Source organism: Pseudophryne corroboree, chromosome 2, assembly GCF_028390025.1.
Source record: "Pseudophryne corroboree isolate aPseCor3 chromosome 2, aPseCor3.hap2, whole genome shotgun sequence".
In the NCBI taxonomy this organism is placed as follows: Eukaryota; Metazoa; Chordata; class Amphibia; order Anura; family Myobatrachidae; genus Pseudophryne; species Pseudophryne corroboree.
In genome coordinates, this window is record NC_086445.1 from 628,146,961 (window position 1) to 628,160,586 (window position 13,626).

Below are 13,626 nucleotides of genomic sequence, written 5' to 3' on the forward strand. Positions count from 1 at the left end.
TTGCAGAGTGCTACAGTCCCAGCTTCCCCAAATACATGGAGAGGGGAAACCCCTCATATTAGGGAAGTTTTAGGTTAGAGCCCCTCCAGCTGACAGACCCCCAGCTCTCTGTAATAAGGCTGGTGTCTACTGATAAGGGCTTTCCCCGGTGTATAGTGACCGCTGTATAATAGGACATCCGCCATGTCCGGGGGTCGCACATGGCGCTGGATCTTAGCATCCCACCGGGTAAGGAGACCGGGGGAGGGTGGGAGAGACAAACGCCCCCAGCCCCGCTCCTCACCCCGGAGCTAACAATGGTCTATCTGCTGCTGATCCAGCACTTCCCCAAGTCCTGCAGACTCTGCTGCTACTGCGTCGGGGGTACAGTGCTCTGCATGGCAGGACAATCAGGCGTGGCGGAGGGGGGCGGTCTCAATCTAACACACAGTCAATGCTGCTGCTAAGCCGGCAGACGCTATACTACAATGACTGAGTCAGTCAGATCAACATCATCGCGGCTGCGGCTCAAATGTGCATAGCAGGTATAAGGAGGACGATCACCCTTTCTGCCCACCTTTAAATCCGCCACTGTTCTGTGGCTAAAATCAACTGAAATGCAGTCTTTAATTTAGATGGCCACAGAACCTGTGTAATTCAAATTTGTCCCAGATTAAAGGGATATTATGGCAACCCTACCCATAGGTATAATTAGAATGGGTGCAGGGTGTGCAGTGCACATGGACCCCTGGGTCCAGGGGGGGCTGCACCGTATATACTGCATCCAAAGTATATTTACCTTATGCAGGTCCCACCTCCTCCAAGGTGCCATCTTCCCAAAGATGCGCTGGGAAGATGGCATCTCGGAGAAGGCGGGACCTGCACAAGGTAAGTGAAAGCAGACTCTGGCACTGTGCTCTCTTGTGTGCATGTGCCATCTTACCAAATATCGCTGGGAAGATAGCACCATGGGGGAGGAGGGACTAGCTTTCTGGCACAAGGTAAAATGCTGGGCTGGGAGGGTCTGCTGCTCGTTGGAGTGGGCTTGCTGCCCATATGCCACCTATGGCATTAATACACCCATATTCTCCCCTAATGTCTGTTGGGTGTTTAATATAGAGGGGAGAAGCCTCTGTAGCTGTGCAATTGATTCCAAAGTACCCACCTCCTGGACTGGTCCGTATACTCCATGGTAATAGTGTTCCCCAAAAATTTAATGATAAATAATGTTTGTACAGTAAGTAGGAAATCGCCTAAAACGCATCCACTCCCTCAGTTGTAAACATTACAATTTTTTCCCCTTTCAATAATGTTTACAGAGAAATTTTTGTAACCTTTCAAACTGACTGTGCAATCTTTTCTTCTGCTTGTGAGCTAGCATGTTTTATTGTACGTATTGTTTCTTTGTTTACTCTATTTTCAGTTTATGTGTTTTTTTTTATCCGCCTCTCATTAGGTCTGTTCATAGTTCTTATTGCAGTTTTCTTGGCACTTATGCTTATTGTCTGTTTTTGGAGATACATATTGGCTACTTCTTTCTGCTATTAATAGCATAACTGGCACATATCACTGTTGCATTTAATTATCCAAATTTGTTTTCTTTATTGCACTATGCCTGTAATCTACATATCAATACCCACATTATCACAAACTGACAAATACAGTTTCTAATTTGTCTGTCATTCCTCTGCTTTATCACATCTACAGCATTATTTATTGTTTGCTTGTTGCTACCTGTATAGTAAATCACATGTTCTTATGACCATTACAAGTTCTCTCCTGCAGACACAGTTAATACCACAGGGCTACTTTGTTAAGCACCCATGGTAGTATCCCAATGTTTTCAGCTTTCTGTTATACTGGGCGGAATGGCGGTCATTATGTCGACATGAGTTAGGTCGACATACATTGGGTCGACCACGTCTGGTGGACATGCATTAGGTCGACATGATCACTAGGTCAACATGTCATTAGGTCGACATGTACTAGGTCGACATGGAAAAAGGTTGACATGAGTTTTTCACCATTTTTTTTTTCATTTTTTGACCTTTTTCATACTTAACGATCCATGTGGACTACAATTGAGAATGGTAACCTGTGCCAAACGCAGCGGTAGCGGAGCGAGGCACCACGCCCGAAACTCGCGAGCCATGCGAGGGGTTATGGTGCACTAATTGGGGTTCCCCCTCACTTTTCGAAGAAAATTACACCAAAAAAAGGTAAAAGAACTCATGTCGACCTTTTTCCATGTCAACCTAGCACACGTTGACCTAATGACCATGTCGACCTAGTGATCATGTCGACCTAATGCATGTCGACCAAACGTGGGCGACCCAATGTATGTCGACCTAACTCATGTCAACCTAATCATGTCGACCTAATGAACCACACCCATACTAGACAGCACACTAATAAATATAAGATTATACAGTAGCAACAATTGTATTTCTCAAAGTTTAAAGTATTAGGGTGGTATCTAATTACCCGCGATAGTGCTGCGGGTGCGAAAAATAAGTGTTTTTCAAGTTTTTTTATCACCCTATCCAATAAGGTCCCGCGAAAAACACCTGTTTTTCACACGAAAATACATAGGTCCTGCAAAAAGTCGCAAACCTATATATTATTGTGGGTCAAGGAGGCACTTTATTGCGGATTATGATTCGCATGCCTGAGGCACATGAGGTATAATCCCTGATAAATGCCGGCATTGGGGATAAACCCTGGTTTATCGGGACTAATTGGATGGTCCCCGATGAAATAATTAGCCTTCCCAGCCATTAACCATACCATATGTCACTAATTTTTGGTCTGGAAGTCTTACATAACAGTCAAACAAGATGTTCATATAGCCCGAAAGTATTTTCTATTTTTATGTGCTAAAGTCTTTATTATACATAATTCATCGTTTGTTATATGACTGTGTACCAAGTAAATTTCACATTTTCCATTGTGACTGCTATTTATATACATGTTAATAAAGAATTTCACCGTTTCCGCAGGTCTCTCTAGTGGGTTGCCTGACAGTAATGTCCAAGTATTGTCATCAGTGATGTTAGTTTTGCACATATAACTTTGATTGCTATGAAATCTAATCCCAGATGAATTAAGTTAGCAGTCCCTGGCCATTCTCTGGGGAAATTATATGTTTGTTCTGGATATGTATTGCTTACTTTACTGGTGCCCGATGCATTTGATCCAGCGTTTTCACAGGATGTGTATTTGTTTTCTAAAATTTATTTTCATTCATCTTTATTTTCTTTTATCTATAACTGGACATATACTGTATTTACCAACCTTTTTGATGTTAGTATTGAGATACTGAACTGACTTTAAAAAAAAAAGCCTACAGTAGGTTAATAGATTTTAAAAAGACTCACAAAAATAGTAGTGAATCACACATCTGGGGTGAAATGGGAAAGTTTGGTAGCTTTGTACTATAGTACTTAAAAAATATATTTATTTACAATAAAGCTTATTTTGCCACTATAATTTTTTATCCATTTTGTTATTCTGCTTTATTTCATCCCTTCACTGAAGGCTTTGCTTACAAATATGCACTTGCCATCAGTCACCACACGATTATTGAACATGTTATAGAAGTAACAAATTCCTGGTAACTGCTGAAGTTCCTCCTCAAATGCTGCAGTGTTCCAATAGTGTACTGTAGTTTTCCAATAATTGATGGTGGGAGATGTTGAAGCACCTTGTTTCACTTTGAAATGTGCAAATAGGCTATGTGATGTCACACGCTACCGCTGCAACCCATACATGGCGGGTAGCCGCCTGCCAGCACAGATAGGGTACGCAGGCAGGGAGCTACTCGCCGGGTGCAAGAGAATCACCGCCATGAGATGCTTTCGCACCTGTGTGGGGGGCAGTGATGCAAGTAGAAAAACTGTCTTACAGTTGTGTGCGTGCGCCAAAGACGTGGGGTCTGGCCAATGAAAATAGGGCATTATACACATATGGGGGGGCCAGATACACATATGACTTCAATAGTGCCAGATACACATATGCCCCCACAGTGCCAGATATGCCCCCATCGTGCCAGATATGCTCCTACAGTGCCTGATATGCCCCCACAGTGCAAAATACACAAATGCCTCACAGTGCCAAATACACAAATGCCTCACAGTGCCAGATACACAAATGCCCCACGGTGCCAGATACACAAATGTCCCACAGTGCTAGATACATAAATGCCTACAGCAGTGCCATATATGTACCAGATACAAATTGCCCCACAGTACCAGATACAAATTGCCCCACAGTGCCAGATACACATTGCCCCACAGTGCCAGATACACATTGCCCTAGAGTGCCAGATACACATTGGCCCACATTGCCAGATACACATTGCCCCAGAGTGCCAGATACACATTGCCCCACAGTGCCAGATACACATTGCGCCACAGTGCCAGATACACATTCCCTAGAGTGCCAGATACACATTGCCCCAGAGTGCCAGATACACATTGCCCCACAGTGCCAGATACACATTGCCCTAGAGTGCCAGATACACATTGCCCCAGAGTGCCAGATACACATTGCCCCACAGTGCCAGATACACAGTGAATTGATGATTAAAATAGTAATACTACTATACCTCAGGCTCCGAGAGATGAGCCTGCTCCTGCCGCCCTGACTCCTGCAACCTGCGCTGCTCAGCAAGGAGAGACGCAGCCACGTGAAGCCCAAGAAGAAGCGCCACAACCCACTCAGCCAGCCCCCAGGATCCTCTGCACGCCTGCCGCGCCAGCAGCGGAAGTGTGATTAAGTCACGGTCACATTCCCTGCAGGCTGAGACGGGGAAGTGGAGCACAGCTGCTGTGTTTCCAGTAATAGCCGCTATCGGCAGCTTTGGTGAGCTGTTGCCCGGCAGCGGTGGGTACGGTGTACCGGCGGCTAAATTCTTAATGGTATGCTATACCCGAGCATACCGTCACACTTGCAGGCCTGGTTGGGAGGCAGGTCCTGCCATGCAGGGCGGACGAGCTCTGTGCTGGTTGTCCCCCCGCATGACGATCATGTCTGAATCACCCCCATAGTACATTTGAAGGCCAAGACTACTTTGGCTTGGATTAGTACCCCTACCACCTGCCCTGAATGTTTTTAACTAGTGTTGGTCTGTAGAATTCACAGACTGCATATTAAAAGTAGAGATGAGTTGTGCAACTTACCTGAAATCCAAGTACCCCAGAATTTTGCAGATTAGAGTATATCTGTGCCGCTGTTCAGATTTTCCCGCCAGGCTCGGATTCCAAATTGAGGCAAAATGTCATCCTCCTGGCATTGGATTCTTGCAGGTGTTAGATTCTATATAAGGACTCCCACAACAGTGGGGACTCAATACCATTTCACTCCAGGCACACTACTGTTTGCTGCGTTGGCCTCTGCTGTGTGTATCTACAAGCCTGTGGGGCTAATTCAGAGTTGATCGCAGCAGCAAATTTTTAGCAGTTGGGCAAAACCATGTGCACTGCAGGTGTGGCAGATATAACATTTGCAGAGAGAGTTAAATTTGGGTAGGTTATATTGTTTTTGTGCAGGGTAAATACTGGCTGCTTTATTTTTACACTGCAATTTAGATTTCAGTTTGAACACACCCCACCCAAATCTAACTCTCTCTGCACGTTATATCTGCCCCCCCCCCTGCAGTGCACATGGTTTTGCCCAACTGCTAACATACAGTATTTGCTGCTGCGATCAACTCTGAATTAGGCCCTGTGTCCATACAACTGTGTCCTGCTATGTTTATCCACAAACCTCTGTGACCATCCATACCTGTCTACAGCTGTTCACAACTGTGTCTGGTTGTGTGAATCCACAAGCCTGTGTCCATCCATAACTTTGTCCTGCTGTGTGTATCCACAAGCTTGTGTCAATATACAACTGTGTCTATCCACAAGCTTGTGCTATGCTGTATGTATCCACAAGCCTGTGCCCATCCACAAGCCTGTGCTCTGCTGTGTGTATTTACTATCCAAAAGCCTGTGTCCATCCACAAGCCTGTCCTCTGTGGTGTGTATTTACTATGCACAAGCCTGTGTCCATCCACAACTGTGTCCATCCACAAGCCTGTGCTCTGCGGTGTGTATTTACTATGCACAAGCCTGTGTCCATCCACAACTGTGTCCATCCACAAGCCTGTGCTCTGCGGTGTGTATTTACTATGCACAAGCCTGTGTCCATCCACAAACTTGTGCTTTGCTGTGTGTATTTACTATCCACAAATGCTTTGTTCATCTACAATGCTTTGTTCATCTACAAGTGCTGTGTCCATGTATGCTAGTGCAGTTTGTTCAAGTGTGTATATAAGCCCTGTGACTCCACGCAGTGTGAGCCGAGCTGCGGAGTGAAAAATAATATATTGTTCTATTGTTTGTACAGTACTGGCACACTATACCCCTGCGCAATTATTATTCACATATAAAAGCCCTTTGAACTACTGTAGTGCAGGTGGGATGTACCAACCCCATGTGGTACATCCTGCCACACATTGCGTTGACACTAATTGCATATGTACTAACATAATCGATTAGTACCGCAAAGGGCAGCTCTCCCGATAATAGCTGCCTTTACAATGGGCAACAGTCCCTGGACTTCCGGATTTATGACCCGGAAGTCCAACTGCGCATGCACAGTGATGCGTCGGCTGCGGGGTGTGCTGGGATGTATTCGGTTGAATCCCTCTGACAGCAATGATGTGAAAGAAGCCCATAGGCTTCTATGGGGTAAAGTCAGCTAATGCTGGTGTTACCCTTTGCATCAGAAACCAGCTGCAGGGCTTTAGTACATATGGAAAATGTGGTAAAACCCTGAAAACATTAGTACATCTTGCCCTGCGAGTAGAACTGCAAAGTGAAAATAAATATATTGCTCTATTGTTTGTACTGTTCTAGTGCGCTGTACCCCTGTGCTTTTTATATATACTGTATATAAAAGCCCACTGTATACCTGTAAAAACTGGCTTTGCATTACTTAAGCTTCCCACCCTCCAGAGTGTACTCAGAAAATATTTTTTTAGCACATCAGGTATCCTTGTCAGCGATCTACGTATGAGGCCACTTCCTCAAAATGTGGAAAAGATGATGTTCATCAAAATTAACTACAAATTTTACGGGAAAAACTTTACCAGCAATTACATCAAAATACAGAGACATCTGTAATGGTAGATTCCAGTAGGGATAAACTGATATATTGTACACACTGATGAGGTTGATGATGGTAGTGATGAGGACATCTTGCCACTGCAGAGCAATTAGCTTATCTGCCTTAAGCCCACTGGTAGCTTGTTTTGTGGGGGCAAGAACAAACCAAACACTTCAGCCACCAAAGGGGGCAATCCCTGTCGCTGAAGAGCTTGGCTTGTTAAGCTGGGCATTCCATTTTTAATATCCAACATAATGGTGGGTGTAAGGTCCCAAAGACAATTCCATCTTGCACCACTTTTAATTTCTTCCATTGCTGTGTGGCAATGTTTCATAGATGTGCTATAAACTGCCGTGTGTTTGTGCCGCTACTCTGTCACTTAGTAACCAGCTCGCTGCAGCCTTTGGCCAGAACTGGATGAAAACAATGCTGTGAGCTGTGAGGTATTCAAAATTGACTGGAAATGACTGGAAATCAGTGTTATTGAGGTTAATAGTACTGTAGGATCAAAAAAAATATTTGATTGTAGCTTTTATTGTAAATTTTTGAGAAAAAAAATACAAAAACAAACCAGTCACAACATTTTTGCAAAACCAAAACCAGATGACGAATTAGAACCAAAACCAGCAAAAATGGTCCAGCACACATTTGTAATTGAAAGGCACAATAAGGGTAAGTCCTACAAATGTATACAATTTGTCAGTTTTAGAGCTGAGTTTGGGGCATGGGGCACTCTGAGTTGGTTTGGCCAAGCTGCTTTGGAGTAGCATAATATAACACCTAATTTAGCACATTTTAACACTTTCAAATATTTTTTTTAATTAATACAAAACTTTTTAGCATTTTACTTAATACCTCTCATCTATGTAACATTCTTTAACACATAGCATTTGCTTATTTTTTTATTAACACTTACTAACACCTTAGCCTCTGACTAGTGTGCTGCCCTCAGGTGGCTGGCCTTCACTGACTTGGTGGGGTCTGTTCAGTGGTGGAACTTGTGAGTGGTGGGCGCAGGTGCAAATTATGCTTTGGGCCCCCCTCCTCTGTGACACTGGGAGTCAGATGATAACAGGGGAAGGCAGAGGTAACAGGGAGAGGCAAAAGGTGATGGGAGAGGCAAAGGGTAATGTGCAGAGGGTGACAGGAAGAGCTTGACAGGGAGAGGTAGAGAGTGATGATGACAGGTTTTGGGGGACGAGGAGAGGGTGACAGGGAGAGACAGTTGGTGACAGGTAGACAGTGAAAGGGAGAGGTAGAGTGATACGGAGAATCTATGTGGGATGAGGATTGGCAGAGGTTGACGGTGAGTGTGTGACAGGTAGAGGGCGACAGGGAGAGGTAGAGAGTGATGGGGAGAGGCTGTGGAGGATGAGGAGAGGGTGACAGACAGAGGGTAACATAGAATGGGTAAAAGGGAAAGGCTATGGGAGAGGCAGGAGGTGACAGGGGGATGGTAAAAATGATGAGGTAAAGAGTGATGAGGAGAAGGTGACAGGCAGTGCCGTAACTAGGCATTTTAGCGCTGTGTGCAAGAAACGACAGTGGCGCGCCCCCCCCCCCCCATGTAAGATAGGGGCAGTGCGCGCCGTAGGCGCGCGCAAAATGTATAGGGGCGTGGCTTCACGGGAAGGGGCGTGGCCACAAAATAATAGCAATTCATACTACGGTGCACAGTAGTCTACATTATTCAAATTACGCTGCACAGTAGTGCCACTACACCAGGTAGAGCCCCTTTTATACATTACAGCAGACAGCGTCCCCCTTTTTACACATTACAGCAGACAGTCCCCCTTTTTACACATTGCGGCAGCCAGTCCCCCTTTTTACACATTGCGGCAGCCAGGCCCCCTTTTTACACATTGCGGCAGCCAGTCCCCCTTTTTACACATTGCGGCAGCCAGGCCCTCTCTTTACACATTGCGGCAGGCAGTCCCCCTTTTTACACATTGCGGCAGCCAGGCCCCCTTTTTACACATTGCGGCAGCCAGTCCCCCTTTTTACACATTGCGGCAGCCAGGCCCCCTCTTTACACATTGCGGCAGCCAGGACCCCTTTTTACACATTGCGGCAGCCAGGACCCCTTTTTACACATTGCGGCAGCCAGGCCCCCTTTTTACACATTACGGCAGACAGCGTCCCCTTTTTACACATTACGGCAGAAAGCGTCCCCTTTTTACACATTACTGCAGACTGCGTCCCCCTTTTACACATTACGGCAGACAGAGTCCCCTTTTTACACGTTACGGATTATATATATATATATATATATACACATACATACATACATACATATACAGACACACACAGAGAAAAACGTCTGGCACTCAGCTACAATAAATCCGCACACACATGAGGGCATAATGAGGTGAATTTCGCAAGTGGCGCTGCCCCGGACCCCCACTTACCACAAAGCAGGAGGACTGTGCTGCTACTTGTGGGGCTTTTCCTCGGACACGTTGGGGGTGACAGGTGCGTTGGGCGCATGGGGGGTTAATGGCGTGATGCACATGCTATTGCTGCCAAACTTTTCTGGCTCCTCGTCCTCTGCTGCGGAGTGCTGTAGCTCCTCTGGTCCTCCTCCCGGTCTGCAGCTTTAGCCAGGGGGAGAGATGGAGATCCGCAAGTCAGGTCCAGCATGTCGCCAGATCACTCCACCGCTGCCCGTGCCCCGTAGTGTTCCTCTTCCTGCATCCTGGGAGCATCCTGCCTGGCGTGGTTGCGGCCGCGGCACTCATGAACCAGGAAGTGGTGCGCATATGACCTGTCATGCTGCGCCGCCCGCACGCCGTAGCTTCAGCATCGCTGCAAAGGGGGATTAATGTCCCCTTCAGCAGCAGCAGCAGACCTGGCCTCTTCCTGTTACACAGCTGCCTCCCCGCTCCGATGCTCTGTACAGTGGAGCTGAGGCTCGCCAATAGAGCTGTACGGAGCTCTGATGCTCCGTACAGTGTTAATACAGGGCCGTGACTGCGCTCCCCAGGGCTTTGCGCTGTGTGCGAGGCCCTCTCGCACACACCTAGTTACGGCCCTGGTGACAGGGAGAGGGTGATGGTGAGAGGCTGTGGGTGATGGAGGGTAGATGAAAGAGAGAGGTTGTGGTGGGTGATGAGGAGAGAGAAAGAGGGTGATGGGGACAGCCAATGGGTGATGGGCAGAGGCGAGAATGTGGCAGGCAGTGGGTGACAAATATAATTCAATTTTCTTACCAACTACTGTACCACAGTAGAACTTCAGCATGTGGAGGACATCTCCTTGTTGGGGTTTCACACCATGGGGCGAGATTGTGACATTTGATCCCCACCGCCGGCAGCAAGAGAGGAGGTAGTCTATTAGAGAGGAAGCAAGAGCCAGGGAGTGATAAGGGGAGGAGGAAGGAAAGGCGTGAGCCGGGGCCCTAATATATAATATATCTGCAGCTCAATTTAATTTAATTTCATCTTAGATTCTTAGCTCAGCCAGCCCATGTCCACCCCTGCCCCGGCAGTGCTTATGTGCCCACGCTGCAGCATATCACACAAATATAGATTTTGTGTATAACAGAGACTGATTTACCTCATGTCAAGTGCCTGTGTGGACACATAAGCACAGCCAGAACAGGGGTGGATATGGACTGGCTGAGTTGTCTGAAAATCTAAGCTTTAATTAAATTAAAGCAGTAGCTCTATGTCTTTTTTCCCCCTACCTGGCAGCATAGTCACATGGCTACCAGGGGGGAGGGGGGCTGCTGCTGCAGAGGAAAATGGCTGTGACTGCGACTGCTCCTCCTTCCCTTGCTCCCAGAAACAGAGAGGAAGCTGGAGAAATGTAGGGGAGTGTGATGTTAGTGTATTAGAATGCTTAATATTTGTAGACACTCCCTTACTAATCTGTGTAAGCCTGAATCTTCAGTGATGGTCCCTGGGACCAGGGGGATGCTGGGAAGTGGGTGGTCCTGTGTGCAGTGTGTCTGGAGTGGGTGATGGAATAAACAGCACAGCAGTGAACTCACATGTCTCTGTGTCCTGATGACTGGATTTACAAACATATGAACAAAACAGAGAGGAGCTAAGAAGTGAGGGGAGAGCATCCCCTCCTGTCTCTCAAACTAAACCTGAACTGCTACGCTACTGAGACAGACAGCACTAGCTTAGCAGCGCAGGAATACTAGATTCTGCAAAGCAGCCGGTGATCACTGAATAGATGCCGTGCGCAGTGCAGGGAGGTTAGCCGGGGGCTGCTCAGCTGTCAGGGAGTGCTGGACACGCTCCCAAAATGACAGAAATGGGGGCCACAGCGCTAGGCCATGCCCCTCCATATGTGGCCCGCCCCCTTTTGGCAGCTGTCGCGCCAGAGGCATGGCAGATCACGACTCCATAGAATCTAAAGTTGGGAGGTATGGTGTACAGTATGAAAGTTACCCCTATAACGTACATTATCAAAAGTACTGAAAAATATTTTACAAAAATATATATATATATTACAGGAAACAATTAAATTAAACTATCTGGATTACAAACTCATATTCCTTGAAAATTCAAGATTAAGCATCTCTACATCTGATTTAAAGGTTTTCCCTTTCCATCAAATCTGCCCACAATCAAAATGGCGGCTTAGACTTCTTCATCCATCTTTCAAAACGGTGGCTGCAGGACTCCCAGTCCGCGATTCCCGAAATTTTTGTAAAAAACAATATATAATGACCACTTATCATCCTGAACCACTCAGAAACCACTTCATTGAAGTACAACACACAAAACAATACCAGCATATGCCTTGAAAAGGAACCTTAATGTTCCGAAACGCGTCAGGACAGCACCGCCCAGGACACAGGAGGACGACCTGCCTACTGATATAGGAATTAAGATCTGGGAGCTTTGTGCAGGGTAAGTTTGGACTACTCTGCACCTTATCATGACCTGCAGCTCCCCTACAAACTTTCGAGTAGGACTCCTTCATGTACAATTGTAACTTTGTTATTGGACTATACATTCCCTTGCTGGGAAGATTTCATAAGATTTTCATTTGTTTTTTCATGTCCATACAGTTTTGTTAATGTATGGTATTTTATGACATGCATTTTATTTGTGTATATGTTATTGATTATTATTAATAATAATAATAATAATAATTTTATTTATATAGCGCTCTTTCTCCAATAGGACTCAAGGCGCTTAACAGATACATAACATAATATAGTACAGAAAATAATGAAGTACAGAAAAGCTTTTCATAAAATACAGAAGCATGTAGATACTAAAGGGACATTATGGAAATGCTTGAGTAAACAGGAAAGTCTCGAGTCTACTTTTGAAGGATTCTATAGTTGGAGTCGGAGCCGCATGACTAAAAGCTCGACCCCCAGATGAATTACGGGAGATTCTAGGTACCGCTAAAAGTCCTTCATCCACAGATCGCAGTAATCGAGTGGGGCAGTATGGGGTTAGATGCTGTTTAAGGTACCTTGGGCCCTGGTCATGTAGTACTTTGAAACTCAGTAAGCCAATCTTGAAGATGATTCGCCATCTTACAGTCAGTCAGTCAGTGAAGGGAGTAGAGTATGGGTGTTATGTGGCTAGAACGGGGCTGGGCGGTTAACAGCCTGGCAGCTGTGTTTTGCACCAGCAGTAAGCGGTGCAATTCTTTTGCTGGGAGACTAAGGTAGAGGGCATTACAGTAGTCTAATCGAGATGATACAAATGCATGTATGACTTTTGGCAGATCATCTGAGGGAATTAAGTGTTTGATTCTGGCTGTGTTCCTCAGGTGAAAGAATGAGGATTTGATTGTGGCTGATATCTGATGTTTAAGTGTCAAGCCACCATCCAGGACAACGCCAAGATTCCGCACACGATCAATGGTTTGTAATTCTGAATCCCCGAGTGTAAGTCCAGTTGGTTGGCTATAATGCAGTCTTGTCCTTTGATGTTGCGGTCCTATCATAAGGACCTCTGTTTTATCCGGGTTCAGTTGCAGCCCACTGGCACTCATCCACTCCTGGAGTTCAGCTAGACAGCCATTTAGGGTTGCTATTGGGTTATCAGTGCCCAGAGCAAAGGACAAGTACAGTTGTGTATCATCTGCATAGCAGTGGTAGACCAGCCCATGGCGCCTGATTATTTCAGCCAGTGGGAGCATGTATACTGCAAGAAGCATGGGGGATAGTATAGAACCTTGCAGGACACCGCATGGCAATGGCACTGATAGTGATGAGTATACTCCAGACGATACTCTCTGTGACCTGCCTGTGAGAAATGATTCGAACCAGCTTAGGACTGAGACTGGGAAGTGAGTTCCATAGAGTCGGAGATGCATGACTAAAAGCTCAACCCCCAGATGAATTATGGGAGATTCTAGGTACAGCTAAAAGGCCTTCATCTACAGATCTCAGTAATCGAGTGGGGCAGTATGGGGTCAGAAGCTACTTCAAGTACTTTGGGCCCTGGTCATGTAGTGCTTTGAAACTCAGTAAGCCAATCTTGAAGATGATTCACCATCTTACAGGCAGCCAGTGAA

The 13,626-nt window shown here is 45.9% G+C and overlaps 1 protein-coding gene across 4 annotated transcripts in view; it reads right to left on the bottom strand.

Moving 5' to 3' along the window:
* LOC135040731 (E3 SUMO-protein ligase KIAA1586-like) overlaps positions 1–13,626 on the bottom strand; it is a 514,849-nt gene that overhangs the window by 102,836 nt on the left and 398,387 nt on the right. For 3 of the 4 annotated variants that reach the window (XM_063954855.1, XM_063954858.1, XM_063954856.1), the window contains exon 2: positions 10,341–10,460. The exons of the other annotated variant lie outside the window; for it this stretch is intronic. The gene's annotated coding sequence lies outside the window, so the exon portion shown is untranslated. The remainder of the gene's footprint in view (positions 1–10,340; positions 10,461–13,626) is intronic. 4 annotated transcript variants of the gene reach the window in all.